The sequence below is a fragment of the Aedes aegypti genome, unplaced genomic scaffold (assembly GCF_002204515.2).
Source record: "Aedes aegypti strain LVP_AGWG unplaced genomic scaffold, AaegL5.0 Primary Assembly AGWG_AaegL5_hic_scaff_21_267_PBJ_arrow, whole genome shotgun sequence".
Classification (NCBI taxonomy): domain Eukaryota; kingdom Metazoa; phylum Arthropoda; class Insecta; order Diptera; family Culicidae; genus Aedes; species Aedes aegypti.
This window is the reverse complement of record NW_018735627.1, coordinates 2,176-15,693: the sequence shown is the minus strand read 5'-3', so window position 1 is coordinate 15,693 and position 13,518 is coordinate 2,176. Positions and strand designations below refer to the sequence as shown.

Here is a 13,518-nt window from a genome sequence, read left to right as displayed (position 1 = left end):
AATCTGATTGCGGTAAGTAATATACGCTGTGTGGGTGGTCATCGGTATGTAGGATGGAATTGGCTTTCGAATCCTCATTCGCACCAGCCGGACGCCGGTTGACAAACCAGGCCAAAAGTTTTTCCACACCTCTTCTTGTGTTGATACAACCTCGCCGTATGGAGCTAGGTGTTTGGCGATCATTTCCGTAGAGAAGTAGGACGGCAAATCAGCTATCCTAACCTCAATTGCGTTGTCGTAGGGAACTATTGGTATTGCATACTCCTTGTTGTTCTGCTCAACAGTATGCTTCGAACTATGCTCGGATACTAGCTCTTCCACGTATGCTTGGGACTTAAGTTCGATTATGACTCGGGCTTTAGTCATGCTGGGTTGAATGCAATTGACTTTCGACATGTCTAGCTGGATTTTCTTACTGATGAGCTCGTGAACTTTCTCTAGCTTGGGGCGGATTGGCATTCCGCTGAAATCCAGGTAAACGGAGTCCTTGCGGTAGTCGTCCATAGTGGAATGACCAGACCCCCACAGGGCCTAACACTTTTTGCGTAAAGCCTTTAGGACTTCGTCCGCCGGCACTATCACCTCGATTGTTTTCACTTAGCGATAATCTCGAAAACGTCTGACCGACACGAAAGCTAAATGTCAACTGAAGTCATTGGAAGCAACGTCAGCAACTCCAACTTGAATGTCAACGTCAGCAACATCGATTGAGACAACGGATTCCAACGTCCCTGAATACATCCAAAAAGAGAATATCGATATTTTCAATGAGTCAATATCAAGCAGAGCTGGGAATGGTAATAGTAGTAGGCTTGAGTTTTTGCGAAAATCACGTGGCTCTTTCAATACAGTAGTTGTGAATCTCATCAAGTAGCCTATGTTAGGTACGTGAATTTTCTGAATCAGTAGTATCATTGAAGGCCGTAAATGCGGGAAATGCAGCGGGAAATAGAACATTTTGCTACAGTAATTTTGGGTTGCCCTTAGCAATGGGTGTTTTGCTATTTTCAAGGCATTTACCTACAGCAGCGATACGAATGAGTTTCACTGGCTCCGCTGACTGTGATATGCTACGCTTGCCTACTGTAGTGTGAATTTCAGAACTTTTCCCAGCTCTGATATCAAGTATACTCGTAGCGCCGATCGATAAGGCAAAAATTAGTTCTACTAAATATGTCACGAAAAAATATCACGAGATAGTCAACAGCATTAGACAAACCATCTTTGCGGTAAGTAAGGAAGTTAAATTGGATGAAAATAGAACCGGCGAATTCTATGAAATAATTGAGCAACTCAAAGAAAAGTTTACAAGTGAAGGGACCACAAGGGCAGAGCAATTTCAACACAAAAATGCCATTCATTTATTCCAAATTCCGTAGATAAAATAGAAGTTAGGCAATTTTCAAACTGTAATGATAGTAAAAAAATTGTAAACTTTATGAAAAAGTAGGAATCTGTATCAAAATAGGACGCTCCATCATTGTAAAAGAACATGAAATAAAATACTTTCAGAAAAAAATATTCTTTATTTTATCAACTCGAAAAACATCCGAAAACAACCAAAAGTTGTGAATTTTCAGTAAATTTAATTTTAAAATCGCTGTATCTCGGAAACAGTAGTAATAAGCAAAATTTTCGTATAGACCTTTTTTGTTGCAAATTTTGCGTACTTTCATAAAATCGTACTTTCATTAAATCGAAAAGCATTCAAAAAGTTTATTTAGACCATATTGAAATGAAACCTTTTTTTTTAAATCAAAACTTTTTTGTCCATGACTTCTCCATCTTGATCCACTGTGCAAAAGATTCCATTTTTTGTCTACTTTAAAATATAAAAAATCAAAAAACGATTTTTGAGAAAATGGATTTGTAAGCTTTATTTTCGAAATAAAAATAAAATTACAACATTGGTGCTTAGTAACTGCCTTTTTTTTCTCCTCCTCCTTCTCGGATGCCAGCCAGAGCCACAGTTTCCCGTGATTTCACTTCACTCGCCAATCTTGCACATATTTCTCGATCACCTGCAGGGAGGATCCGTTCCGTTCGTTTGAGGGCTGCGATGGCGGCCACAACCATCTCATTCTCCTGTGGACTGCTTCCTCTTCTTCTTTTTGGCGGCGGCAGCGGTGATGGCTTTGGCTTCGGACGGCATCTTCTTTCGGTCCGTCGACGGTCAGTTTGATTTGAGCGTAGCAAGACAAACGGAGGTGTCCTTCGCTATCGATGTCTGTGCCTCACACGCTCGGTCAGAGCAAGCCGATCTGTTGCCTGCTGAGATGCGATCCAAGCTGAGAGTGAAAAGCAAATGAAGCAACTTTTCTTCAGCACCCCTTTTTATATATTTGCTTGAAATCAACGTTCTCTTTTAAAAAAGTTATTAAACTACACTGTAACCACAATTTACGAACTAGATCGGGGGTGCCTAAATTGAGTTGGTGCGTAAATTGAATCAGTGCGTAAAACGAGGGAGCTCAGTTCGTAAAACGAGGTTCTGCCGTTTGGAGTCTACTTGTATGAAATAAATTTACATTATTTAGAAAAAAATATGCTCTTTTAAAATCATTAACATATTATTAATTCAATGGGTTCTTGATCAGGTCAGAATGTGTGCAAGTTAAGGTCTTCCAAGAACTCTTTGGAGTTTGGGCATATCATTCAACATGGGTTAACGGAGATCAATTTACAATTTCTATGTAGAAGAATGTCTCACAACACTGGACCCTAGAAGATTGTTATATTTTTAAGAAGCGTTTGTATAGTCAAATCCAAGTTTTGGTAACTAAGTGAGTACAACAGGTGTCCTAGTTCATCCAAAAATTTCCTGGAATATATACCTGCAATGTACTGGCATATTTAGCGACCCTTTGATGTTTTTTTGATATAGCACAGGCCCTTATCTATTCATAGTAGTAAAATGAGTATTTTTATAATTTGTGCCGATGTCCTAGCTACTCCAAGGACTCTATTGAATATAGGCCTAGGGATCTACGACTGAAATAAGAGATTAGAGGTCAGTTTTCAAATACTCCACAGGCCCCTAACCATCCATGTGAGTAAACGGTGTATTGTAATAATTTGTGCGGATGTCATAAGTCCTCCAAGGACTCTATTGAATATAGGCCTTGGGATACCCATATTTCATGAGTTTCCAACGATTTTTCCATACTAGAGATCGCCATTTTGGATTTCAAAATGGCGTCGGACATCGATTTCCGTCATCCACTCGTCGTGCCTGTTCCAAAACTACTCATATAGCATGAGTTTTCTAACGATTTTCTCCAACCGCCTGAACGGCTGACGCCGCTAACCGCACGGCCACGAAACCCTACACAATATATGGACAGGTATGTGGGATTCAGTAAGTAAACGACATGAACCTTTGATGTCTTGTCTTTCGATAGAGGTGCTAATCAAGGAATTTCGTTAAGCCAGCAAAAAGTTATAAGAGTTTAAAATATTTCATGCCAACGTAACGCTCTTGGTTCTGAAATTCCAATTTCACTCCTGTATAGAGAAGAAAGACGTAGTCCTACGTCAAAACGGAAATGTCGTCAAAGAGGCCCTGGCGGAACCTGCGTCAGGTGATCTGGAGTGGCCAAATCTATTGAGATTATTCTTTCTTTATTGACATTGTTGCCACATCTGCGGACGATTTGGCATCCCGGCCACATACACCAAATACGTAGAACATCATCATGCGTTATCGTTGCATCGTATTGTGCGAATTGTCAGATGAGGTGAAGTAGGTACCTATCTTATGACAGAGTGACTGGCAAATTTGTGCAAGGTAGATGAAACCACAATATTAGATCGCAATAATCCTATTGAGTTCGTTTGATTTAAGTTTAGGCTAAATCAGGGCGAAATAGTTATTAGCAGTATTTCCTTATGAAACTATTCCTCATCGTAAAAGCTTGAAGAAGGTAAAAAATAGTTACACGTTTAGAGACATTATGATAATATTGATTACTTACGATTCCCTAGGTCTTGAATTGAATTTATACAGAACGGAATCGAAGTCGGTACCAAATAGTTGTCCCACTGAATTGTAAGTTCAATATAATAATCGTTTCGTTAGTTTACTAACTTCCTATTGAATTTTAGCTTTGAAGCACTCAATAAACGGCTTTGAAAATCAGTGTTCCCGGCTTCTCATTTGGTCCTGTTCTCAACATTCTTCAAAGAATTCACCGAGATGTCGAAGTCGTCCGCGAGTACTCCACTTCCCGACTACACGGTGAGTTGTGTTGCTTGCGATCGCCCTCCCACGGCAGATAATTTCGTTTGCTGCGATCGATGTGCAGAATGGTGGCATATGTCCTGTGCTGGAGTTACAGACTCCATCGAAGACCAGGATTGGTTGTGCACAAAATGTTTGCCGGCTCCGTCAATCACCATCACATCGAATTCGTCAGCTCGTCAGGCCAGAATTCAACTCGAACTTCAGCGGCTAACCGAACAGCGCGAACTTGAAAAGATGGCCTTAAATGTGGAACTGGAAAGGAAATTTTTGGAACGAAAGTACGCAATGTTGGAGAAATCGCTGAAGGAGGATGAAGACGACCATCGCTCTCATCGGAGCCGCAATAGTCGGACGGATGCCTCAAAGCGTAAAAAAGACATCCAGGATTGGGTCGAGCAACAGTCAAACGAGAATCACGACATGAAATCTGGTAAAAGTCCCTCGGTTAGATCCTTTGTCTCCAGGTTTGAGCAGATGGTCGAAAAACCGTCGTCCGTTGCCAAAGAAGAGGAGGAACAGTTGAACGGTGCTGTTGGAGGTAAGGTAACCGTGGATACCCAAGGCCAAGTAGGTGCTGTTCGAGCAAGGCTTAATCGAAATCTCGCGTCTGCCTCACTGTCTGGAAACCTGGTTGCATCGCCCATCGTGTCGCCCTCAGTGCCCCTGCAAAGACAAAGAGCTGAAGAGCATAATAAAGCCGCAACTGACATCCTTCAGCTTCCGATAGGGCCCGCCACCGACTATACGTTAGATCAGATCAACGCTCTACAAGAGTACTTAGCTCAATGCAAGTTGCAGTTAGTGGGGTCTGCAAAGGCTCCGGAGCAGCCACCAAAAGCTACAATCGATGTGTCCAAAGGCACCATTCCCAAAACCCACTCAACCCAACATCATCCGAGAGAATGTCTACAGCTAAGCTCGAAGGAGAATTTGAAATCTTCGGAAGTACCGATCGCGGCTAATCAGCAAGCAGAGCCCCTGTTTGGTTCAAAACCACTTTCAAAATCTCGCGCACTCGTGGAGAAGCGAAACAATCACCGTTCACACGAGCAGCCGCGCAACTACACGTCGGAACAAAGGGCGCTGAGCCCACTTCAGCAAATTCGAGAAGAAGCAAACCAGCGATTCAGAAACGTTGAACGTGCTGAAAAACTAGCTCGAAGTAAGGAAGCGAATCAGTTAAATTTGCCGCAACAACATCAGCAAATGCTGCCCACAGCGATTCAGCAAAGCAACGGAAACCATATCCAAACGATGCAAATACCCGTTCCCCAAATTGATCAGATTGGATTCGGACCCACCAATCAGCAATTGGCTGCCAGACAAGTACTGCCTCGTGATCTGCCTGCATTTTCAGGAAATCCTGCGGATTGGCCCGTGTTTCTTAGCCAATACGAATACACGACTGAAGCGTGTGGATACAGCGATGGAGAAAATATGATCCGTCTTCAACGTTGCCTTAAAGGTCCTGCTTGGGAATCCGTGCGCAGTCGTTTGATACTTCCTTCTTCCGTCCCCCAAGTAATGCAAGCCCTTCAAATGCGTTATGGTCGTTCGGACATGCTAATAGAGTCTTTGATTGGAAGAGTTCGATCAGCTCCATCCCCAAGGGCCGATAGATTGGAGACTCTGATCGAATTTGGTACCATGGTACAAGCACTATGTGATCACGTTATAGCTGCCAATCTACATGATCATCTGGCAAATCCAACGTTGCTAAAGGATTTGGTGGAGAAACTACCCGCCGAATACAGGATGAGGTGGGCTGCTCATCGGAGACTACAGATAGCGGTTAATCTGAAGACATTCAGTGACTTTATGGAGGACATCGTCAACGATGCGTATAGTGTGTCAAGCTTCCCAAGTACTCATGAAAGTTACAACAAATCTGATCATTCGAGGCAGAGAGATAGGAATTTGATTCATTCCGAAGCAGAGAAGGCCAATTGCACTGTTTGCAACAAAGATGGACATCGCGTGAAGGAATGCAATGTTTTCCTTGCATTATCAGTCGACGATCGTTGGAAAAAAGTGCAGTGTCTACAGCTGTGCCGTATCTGCTTGTCAGACCATGGCCGCAGAGCCTGTCGTATAAATAAACGGTGTGACATAGATGGATGCCAATATCGACACAATCCTCTGTTGCATTCACCAAAAAAGAGCGTAAACCAATCCACTGAGGCACATGTGCAGTACCACACCAACGAAACGAATTACTCTTCTCTATTATTTCGTATCATCCCGATAACTTTGCGTAATGGTACGAAGACTATCGATACATACGCCTTTTTGGACGAAGGATCGTCCGTGACGATGATTGAAAGCAGTATAGCTAAGGAACTGAATATTTTTGGATACACCAAACCCCTATGTCTTAAGTGGACAGGAGATATATCCAGAGAAGAACGTGAATCGCAACTTGTCTCGGTTATCATCTCGGGTAGCAATAGCTCAAAGGAGTATCAAATGAACGATGTGCAAACAGTTCAGACTTTGGATCTCCCTATTCAAAGTCTCCCAATTGAAGAGCTCGTTAAGATGTACAAACACCTCAGAGGAATTCCTATCCAAGGGTATCGTAATGCTGTTCCGAAGTTGCTCATCGGCGTGAATGACTTACGACTGGCGCTTCCACTGAAAGCTCGCGAAGGCGTGAATGGTGCTCCAGTGGCCGTAAAGACTCGCTTGGGCTGGTGCGTCTACGGTGGGCAGCGAAATCAAAATCAACCGAAGTACAGCTACCACGTATGTGAATGCGACGGCGAAGAAGGTATTGGAGCAGCGCTGAGGAACTATTTTTCCTTCGAGGAGGCAGGTATAAAATCAGCAGGACCGACAATGACCGAAGAAGAAAAACGAGCGCAGCGCACACTTGAATTGACTACAAAACGAATTGGCGACCGTTTTGAATGCGGGCTACTGTGGAGATACGACGAAGTAGAGCTACCAGACAGTTACTCCATGGCCTTAAAACGACTACAATGTTTGGAGCGCAGAATGGCTAAGGATCCAGCACTCAAGCAAAACATTCAGCAGCAAATGGAAGAGTACCAGGCTAAGGGGTACGCACACCGAGCAACCGTACAAGAAATATCCGATACGGATGTTCGTCGAACATGGTACCTTCCTCTTGGCGCGGTAACGAATCCCAACAAGCCAGGTAAAGTAAGGTTGATATGGGACGCGTCCGCGAAAGTCGATGGTATCTCTTTGAATTCACTTCTCCTGAAAGGTCCTGACTTTGTAACTCCACTTTGTTTTGTCATGTTCCGCTTTCGTCAACACTCTGTGGCGGTAAGTGCAGACCTGAAAGAGATGTTCCATCAGGTCCGCATAAGGGACGTAGATCGTCCAGCGCAGAGCTTCCTCTACCGAGATGATCCCTCGTCAGATCCTCAGGTTTTTCGTATGGACGTCGCCACGTTTGGGGCAACCTGCTCACCGGCCATCGCTCAGTACGTCAAAAATACTAACGCTGAAGCCTTCAAAAAGGAGCATCCTCGAGCTGTCGAGGGAATCGTATTCAACCATTATGTGGACGATTATCTCGACAGTTTTTCCAACGAAATCGAGGCGAAACAAGTCGCAGATGAAGTAAGACACATTCACGGGCAGGGTGGCTTCGAACTTCGCAACTGGTGTTCCAATAGCGTAACAGTCCTGCAGCACCTAGGAGAAAATGTTGAAATTCCGGTGAAGCAGTTGTCTTTCAAGAACGAAGAACAATCGGAACGTGTCCTGGGAATGCGCTGGGCAACAGATACCGATGAATTCCACTTCTCGGCAACGATGCGAAGTGACATTGCATTCATAGTCACGAATAACCTCAAACCTACGAAGCGACAAATTCTCAGATGTGTAATGTCGTTATTTGATCCACTAGGCCTCCTTGCACCGTATTTGGTGTTCGGAAAGGTACTAATCCAAGAAGTATGGCGAATAGGAATCAACTGGGATGAGAAAGTGGACGACAAGCTATTCGAACAGTGGCGGCAATGGATCAGTATGATTACTACCATCAACAACGTTCGCATTTCACGAAGCTACTTTCGGAAGGCAGGAGTCGAAGCGTTTCAAAGCATTCAGCTCCATACCTTCACCGACGCTGGTCGAGACGCCTGTGCATGTGTTTCATATCTCCGAATAGTTAACAACGAAGGTGAAATAGAGGTTGCACTAGTTACTGCTAAAACGAAGGTCGTTCCGCTTAAACCTGTGACAATACCTCGTTTGGAGCTCCAGGCATGTGTATTAGGGGCTCGTCTTGCGAAATACATTGTAGAAGGACACTCATTCGTGATCACCAAACGTTTCTTCTGGAGTGACTCTAGTGCAGCTCTGAGCTGGATTAATGCGGATCCTCGAAAGTACGGTCCTTATGTCTCATTTCGAGTGGCAGAAATACTGGAAACTACAGATCGATCCGAATGGCGCTGGGTTGCTTCAGGAGACAATCCAGCGGATGAGGCTACAAAATGGGGTGCTGGGCCATACTTTAAAACGAACAGCATCTGGTACAACGGTCCTGGATTTTTATATCTGCCTGAGCAAGACTGGACGAGAGATGCACCCGATGCAGCGGGACATGAAGAACTACGAGCGTGCTATCTCCATCGGGAATTACCTATTCCACAAAACATTTTGGATATCAGCAGGTTTTCCAAATGGACGCGTCTGCAACGTGCAATGTCCTATGTCCACAGGTTTATCAACAACTGTCGTTACAAAAAACGTTACACCGGTCCGTTGCAGAAATCCGAACTGCAGAAAGCCGAAACTTCGATTTTCCGGTTGGTCCAATGGCAATCCTTTCCAGATGAAATGGTAACGTTGATGACTAATCGTCTTCTACCACCACGTGAACAACGTTTCTTGGAAAAGTCAAGCGTCATCTTCAAGATGACCCCAATACTCGACGAACAGCAAATACTCCGTGTGGATGGAAGAATTGCAGCGGTGGAACGCGCAATCGCCGATGTCAAACACCCGATAATTCTACCGAGAAAACACCATGTGACAAGTTTGTTAATTGAGCACCTACATCGTCAACTTCAGCACGGTAACAAAGAGACCCTGGTTAACGAAATTCGGCAGCGGTTCTGCATACCGAAGTTGCGGACTTTAGTAAGTTCCATCGTTTACCGATGTTTTATCTGCAAGATTCGAAGAGCTCGGCCGATCGTCCCTCAAATGGCCTCGTTACCACAAGCTAGACTGTCACCATTTGTCCGTCCATTTAGCTACGTTGGGCTTGATTACTTTGGACCACTATTGGTAAAGGTAGGGCGTAGTCATTCTAAAAGGTGGATTGCGCTTTTTACCTGCATGACAGTGCGAGCCGTCCACCTTGAAGTGGCACACAATATGTCGACCGAGTCATGTATTGCATGCGTCCGTCGCTTTTTATGCCGCCGAGGTTTCCCGGTAGAAATCCATAGCGACAACGGCACCAATTTTCAAGGCGCAGAACGATTGTTGCGAGAGCAAATCAACAGTGGTTTGGCGGAGACTTTCACTAGCACAACAACGGCCTGGCACTTCATTCCTCCAGCCACCCCGCACATGGGCGGTGCGTGGGAGAGGCTGGTCCGATCGGTAAAAACGGCGTTGACTGCGGCGTACAACAACGATAAGCTGGATGACGAAGCCCTACAGACAATGATCGCTGAAGCAGAGTCGATCGTTAACAGTAGGCCGTTGACATATCTCCCCTTGGATTCCGCTGAACAAGAAGCGATAACGCCCAACCATTTCTTATTGGGGAGTTCGCAAGGAGTTAAGCAGCCGGCTGTGCAGGGTGGACATGATCCAGCGATCTTGAAACGCTCTTGGACTGCGATCCAAGTTTACCTCGACGCATTCTGGAGACGCTGGGTTCGAGAATACATGCCAACGTTGACGAAAAGGACCAAATGGTTCGGACCTACTAGAAACGTGCAAGCAGGAGATTTGGTCATCATAATCGATGAGTCAAGAAGAAATGGTTGGATTCGCGGCCGTGTATTGGAACCAATAACTGCGGCTGATGGCAAAGTTCGTCAGGCGGTTGTTCAATCTTCCAAAGGGATTCAAAGACGAGCAGTAGCTAAAATGGCTGTCCTTGAAGTGGCCAAAGCAGATGGAACCGAGGAAGAAAGTGGGTTCCACCGGGGGGAGGATGTTGCCACAACTGCGGACGATTTGGCATCCCGGCCACATACACCAAATACGTAGAACATCATCATGCGTTATCGTTGCATCGTATTGTGCGAATTGTCAGATGAGGTGAAGTAGGTACCTATCTTATGACAGAGTGACTGGCAAATTTGTGCAAGGTAGATGAAACCACAATATTAGATCGCAATAATCCTATTGAGTTCGTTTGATTTAAGTTTAGGCTAAATCAGGGCGAAATAGTTATTAGCAGTATTTCCTTATGAAACTATTCCTCATCGTAAAAGCTTGAAGAAGGTAAAAAATAGTTACACGTTTAGAGACATTATGATAATATTGATTACTTACGATTCCCTAGGTCTTGAATTGAATTTATACAGAACGGAATCGAAGTCGGTACCAAATAGTTGTCCCACTGAATTGTAAGTTCAATATAATAATCGTTTCGTTAGTTTACTAACTTCCTATTGAATTTTAGCTTTGAAGCACTCAATAAACGGCTTTGAAAATCAGTGTTCCCGGCTTCTCATTTGGTCCTGTTCTCAACAGAGTGATAGTTGACAGGTTAACAACCTTTCGCTTTATTATGCAATTATGGCTGAAAAATCTCCGGAATCTCTTACCTATTGTAATGTTCTCAATGGCTTAAAAGGCTTACGCATGTGTTTAAAACGTTGATTCAAATATTCAGTAAAATATTCCAATTATTATCACTTACCCCATTCACCCACTTGCCCCGCAGTACCTTATCAAAATCACATCGTAACTGCAGTTTTAATTCTGAAATAATCGCTTTCTATACCTTCAAATTATTCCTATTCTAATGAATCAAATGGTGCTTACGTCACAGAATATACAATCCCGATAAATGGACGTATAAAATTATTTGATTATTATCAACCATTTCCTTTTTTACAGTTCTGTACCGCTATGGGTGCGGCCATCGTTCCGATGTCCTTCCATACCGTTTGGGACATGACTGGATCGCTGACGGCGTCTGCTTTCGGTGCCGCTTACATCCTGTTCGACATCGGCATGCTCATCTTGAACCGATACATACTGCTGGATCTCCTTTTGATATTTTTCATGACCGCATCCGTAATGGGCATGGCACGTGTCACAAAACTCACCCGGAACCAAGAGAGCTTCACACGGAGTTGGTGGACCTGGTTGTGCTTCACGGGAGCAATGCTAGCCTGTACCATCAGTGTAAAGTTTGTGGGGCTGTTCGTTGTGATGTTAGTTGGACTCCATACGCTAGTGATCTGTGGGATGTTCTCGGAGATTTGACCAAACCGATCTCCTACACTGTAAAGCAATTGGTAGCTCGAGCCGTTACGCTTATAATTTTGCCGATTATCCTGTATGCGACATTTTTCTATATTCATCTAAACGTGTTGAACCACAGTGGAAGTGGAGACGGATTCTATAGTTCTGGCTTCCAATCAAACCTGGTTGGAAATTCACTGTATAACGTCTCAATGCCCAGAGAAGTAGCTTACGGAGCAGTTGTTACGTTGAAAAATCATAAAAACTGGAGGTGGCTATCTACACTCGCACAACCACCTTTATCCAAAGGGTTTCGGCGCCAAACAGCAACAGGTGACGACCTACAGTCACAAGGACGAAAACAACAAGTGGTTGATAAAGCCCTACAACAAGCAAACGGTGGATAATGTAACCCTGGTAAAGCACGCGAGATTTGATTCGATTCGAACATATCCAAACCAAACGGAACTTGCACTCGCATCGGGAACAAGCTCCTGTTACGAAAAAGCACATGCAAGTCACGTGCTACGGAGAGGTTTGTAGCTGGGATGCGAACCATCTGCAGGAATGGCGTTGTGGATAAAAGCTCTTTCTATTTCGCAGGAGGGACAAGGTGATAGTAATGATGTCTGGCAGGTGCAGATAATTGGCGGCAAGGATGGTGATATAGTGAAACCGTGACGAGTCGTTTGATATTCTACCACTACATTGAACGGTTGCGTTCTGACGACAACGGCTAAGCAGTTGCCGAAATGGGGGATTCGAACAGCAGGAAGTAACTTGCAATCCAAACATCCGGGATAGGAGTGCCGTTTGGAATGTGGAAGATAATCAATTTGATAAATGTATGCCATGCCACCTAATATGCGACGCGTGTTACAATTGATTAATTCATTTATCTTTTTCTAGTACCCAGCGTCAACTTCCAAAGTCTATGCACCAGGATTCATCAGTCGTTTCTTCGAATCACATGCAGTGATGCTTCAGGGAAATTCCGGTTTGAAACCAAAGGAAGGTGAAGTAACCAGCCGACCATGGCAATGGCCCATTAATTAATCGGGTGAGTTAAAGTTTATGAAAGCATTTCCCATCTCTGATTGGATTAGATTTTAAATTTATTCCGCGAGCAATTAAATTTCAAGTGTGCACGGCAGTCATCTCCATTATGACGAATATACATATCTTCCCTCTGCTAGCGGTAAATGAAATGAAATACATACTTCAGTTGAGGGTTCCCATTTTCCTCAAGGATCTCTCACATATGTGTGGGGGACGACGGCTTCGTTGACGCAGGAATTTATTGCAACAACCTTTGTGCCTGTTGTTAATCAACTGCATCCACATCAAAAGCCCTCGAGTGACTGCAATCATGTTATAATAATCGTCAGCACCATTCCCAGAGAAATCCACCTCGTTTTACGTTTTACCTGCCCTGTTTGCAAAACGTCCTGAACGACAGTTTGCTCCTGGCGGCGTACATATTAAAGCGATGATTAAGCGTTTAGTGCTTTGTCTCGAGATGAGAAATCGCTGCTATAGGCATATACTTGCACTTCACATGCTTGTCGTCGTGTTTGCCTGAAGTGGGATGTGTTTGTAGCAGCTCCTTGGTGCAGTAAAATGTGGTGGGTGGCATGCATTATTGCGCAGCACGGGAAGTACGATTCTATGTCAACACCTCAAGTGCACGCACTTGGTTACGGATGCAAACAGATTTCGAGTTGCTTAGTGGGGTTTGTACGAATGCACATGGTTGTGGAGAATAGAGTGTCCTTGAAAGGGTTAGCTGACCTGGAGGAATCTACAGGGAAATTTGAAAATTAGTGATAATTAACACGCCATAAACATATGTA

At 44.1% G+C, this 13,518-nt stretch overlaps 2 long non-coding RNA genes and 1 pseudogene across 2 annotated transcripts; all 3 read left to right on the top strand.

The window, feature by feature from the left end:
- The first annotated feature begins 3,642 nt into the window (after positions 1 to 3,642).
- On the top strand, positions 3,643 to 4,204 carry LOC110680942. The gene is made up of 3 exons (XR_002503037.1): positions 3,643 to 3,923; positions 3,985 to 4,048; positions 4,105 to 4,204. It is a non-coding gene; the product is annotated as an uncharacterized LOC110680942 (long non-coding RNA).
- A 6,119-nt stretch (positions 4,205 to 10,323) lies between these two features.
- On the top strand, positions 10,324 to 10,950 carry LOC110680941. Its single transcript, XR_002503036.1, has 3 exons — positions 10,324 to 10,693; positions 10,755 to 10,818; positions 10,875 to 10,950. It is a non-coding gene; the product is annotated as an uncharacterized LOC110680941 (long non-coding RNA).
- A 269-nt stretch (positions 10,951 to 11,219) lies between these two features.
- On the top strand, positions 11,220 to 12,743 carry LOC5567434 (annotated as a pseudogene).
- Positions 12,744 to 13,518: the final 775 nt, after the last annotated feature.